We start from the raw sequence: 3,469 nt of genomic DNA, 5'->3' as shown, positions 1-3,469 counted from the left end.
GAATTAATGAAGGATCTTGATATTAAATTTTATGCTCAGATAGTTAGTAACCAATATAGAGTTATAGGTTGTTGCATGCTAGTTGAGTTGTATGCAAGCCAACCTTCTTAGTTGTTTTGGGACTCAGGTAAGTTATATCACTACATTATGTGTTAGAATATTTTTCATTTTCTTGATAAGATATATTGATATTATAGGGTGTTGATTGTATGATTAGGCTAAAAGAGTCTACTATATGTTGATTGTTGGATTATATATTATGTTAATATATTACGTTGAGGAGTTGATGTTGGATCAACAGTGGAGCTGAGAGCCTAGATACTCAGGGTTGATGGTGGACCAACATTGGAGCTAAGAGCCTAGATACCCAAGGTTAGTGGCGGATTGACACTGGAGCCAAGTGTTGTTAAGCGGACGGATCGACATTGGATCCGAGAGTCTTGTTTGTATGCATTGTATGTGTATTGTGTTATATGGTATTTTAAGGAACTCACTAAGCTTTGTGTTTACAGATTTTGATTAAATGTTTTTCAAATAGTTCCTTTTATCGTGGGAAGACTCGAGCGTGACTGTACTCGCATCGAAGAAATAATTATGTTTTAAAACTTCCGCCTAAACTCTCTATTATGTTTTAATGACGTTTAAAATAAATATATAACTATGAGCTTTTAATGGAAAAGAGTTTTTGAGTTGTTCTATTTATGTTTTAAAAAAGCAAAATTTTGGGACGTTAAATTCTCTCTCTCTCTCTCTCTCTCTCTCTCTCTCTCTCTCTCTCTCTCTCTCTCTCTCTCTCTCTCTCTCTCTCTCTCTCTCAGAGACAAAATTCAATAACATAAATCAATGAAGATGACGACTGATTATCAAAATAAATCCGTTCATGTATCAAAGTTTCCAAAATAAAACTCTTGAGATTTCATGCAACATATAAACTTATATTGCTTCATGTTAAAGAAATCAAACTTCATAGTCTTAGGGGCTGTTTGGTAGGATCTGAATTTTTAAGAGATCTGAATTTCTAAGAGGGTCTGAAATTTTAAGAGCTAAATGTTTAACATGCTGTTTGGTTGGGAGATCTGAATTATTGTGCTGAATTATAAAAATGACCATTTTACCCTTCTGTTTTATTTTTTATTGAATTCAAATGTCTGTTTATAAAATAACCTAATCAATTTCTTAAATAATTATAAGAAAAAAATATAATCACCATATAAAATCCAAATCTAGCATAAATCAAGTGATCATACAATATAATCAAATTAATCATAAATTCTTTCAAATTCACTTCTTTCAATCCATTGTAACATAAACATCATACAATAGCAAAATAAAAATATTCTTTCAATCCATGTTGCAACTAGTGAACTAAAGACTTTCTACCTCCTGCACACTTAAAGAAAAAACCATAAAATTATCACTCTTTTATCCACAAAAAATTAACCAAAACTTTTAAGCACAAATCAATAGAAATAATCCATTTAAGCAAGAAATTTCCCATTAGCAACAAGTATATAAGTTAATAATCAAAGTTCGTAACAAAAATTTTAGAATCTGAGTTCATAATTGTTTCAAGTATCAAAATTTCAGCATCATATTTTCAAACAGATCATATTTCAAGAATCAGCCACATTAAACATTTTAAAAGACTGGAATCGAAGCTCCTAATAACAACTTTATCAAAATTTATGCATACATCAACACTTAAAACCCAATCCAAATCTGTTAGAAGCAAAACATTCAAGAAAAAACAAATTCAACTCTTATCATCAACAACAACAACTGTTAATATCAGATTTTAAACCTTTATAATTAGATTTATGATTTCACCATTTCAATAGTTTGAAACCACGTATGAATTCAGAAAAGAAACAAAAGAAAATCACGAATTCAACATCTTACAAACAATACATGAATTTAGAAAAAAAATGAAAAGAAAAAAAAACAAGTTTTCTATAAAAACAAAAAAAAAATGAGTTTTGGGGGAAAGAAGGAAGAAACTCACCTGGAACGTCGGAGACGGAGGCGGCAACATCGTTCTAGGAGGCGGTGGTGATGTTGGGGTGTGGCGGCGTCGTTGCAGACGGCGTCGTTGGAGAACCTGGCGAAGAGAAAAACCTCGCACACTGACTGAAGAGGAAGAGGGGGCGCTAGTTTGGTGAAGGTGACGTCGCTGCAATCATCACTGACATAGCTTGTGGAGGCGGGGATGGCGCAGCTGGTGGAGGCGGCGACATTATTGCAGACCGGAGAGAGGCAGATGGATTGTTTGAAGATCGGAGAGGGAGGGGAAATGTGCTACTGTCTCGATGAGTAGAAAAAAAGAAGCGACTCCATGTTTGGTATGTAGGGCATAAATGTCTTTCATTTAATTCAGATACGCCTTCAAATCTGAATTTTTAAGAGCCTACTTAAAAATTAAGAGCTTTTTTTTCATATGCTACCAAACATCCAATATCTTAAAAATTAAGAGCCCTCCTCTTAATTTTTCAATTAAGAGGTAAACAAACAGGGCCTTACATGTTCAACTTCGAATCTACACAAATATAAGATATTATTAATACAACAAATGACAAATAAAAATTCAAAAACAGCAAACAATCAGCCACAACCACATACACATACACATAGATATGCAAATCGGTATTTGTTAAGATAAGAACAATATAATTGAGAAAAAAAAATGTAGAAAACAACCCTTCAATGATGCGCAATGCATGTCATAAATGAGTCAGATGATACATAAATATGTGTGCTTTAATGATACGCGTTTACCTCATATTTTATAACACACATTTTGCATGTTATAATTTGAAGTATTTAAAAAAATATATATAGATTTACTAATTTTCAACTTAAATAAATAACATAGTTAATATCTCATAATACAAAATAATATATATTTATAAAAACACCTAATATAATACTAAGGAGAATATGAGTTTAATTAGATAATTGAAGAGGAAACACGTGTTTTTAAAATTATTTATTTATCATATACAATAGATAGAATATTGAAGATATAAATAAATATGAATTAAGACGATATTTTTAAAGAATGAGGTGAGAAACGAGTTTTGCATCTTCCGCATGCTTTGATGAAATGAAACTATGAAGGTCTTATAGAACAACTTTATAAATAATTATATTTTATTTGGACGGTTTACGCAACAGAGATTACTTGGTGTGATCCTTGCTCCTAGTCATATACACATCATTCCAACATGGCTAGGCCCCACCTTACTCATGAACTCATCTACTTTTTTTATAGTATTTAAATATTTATAATTACTTCAAACTAAATATATTATTCAGTTTTTAAAAGATGTATAACTGAATTTAACTTTCCTTCTTAACTAATATAATAAAAGTGTCATATTTATCTGATCTTTTTTTTTTATTGATGTATCTCCAAATATCTAGTTGATGATCCGTTATTTTTATCCAATAATACGTGAGTAAAATGTTAAAC

The 3,469-nt window shown here is 31.1% G+C and overlaps 1 long non-coding RNA gene across 1 annotated transcript; it reads right to left on the bottom strand.

The window, feature by feature from the left end:
• Positions 1-1,200: 1,200 nt before the first annotated feature.
• LOC145094703 (uncharacterized) lies at positions 1,201-3,048 on the bottom strand. The gene is made up of 2 exons (XR_013703502.1): positions 2,003-3,048; positions 1,201-1,390 (listed from the first exon to the last, which is right to left on the bottom strand). It is a non-coding gene; the product is annotated as an uncharacterized LOC145094703 (long non-coding RNA).
• Positions 3,049-3,469: the final 421 nt, after the last annotated feature.

This window comes from Lactuca serriola, chromosome 3, assembly GCF_051521515.1.
Source record: "Lactuca serriola cultivar US96UC23 chromosome 3, Lser_US96UC23_V15, whole genome shotgun sequence".
NCBI lineage: Eukaryota > Viridiplantae > Streptophyta > Magnoliopsida > Asterales > Asteraceae > Lactuca > Lactuca serriola.
The sequence above is the reverse complement of the archived record's forward strand: the minus strand, read 5'-3'. Positions and strand labels throughout refer to the sequence as shown.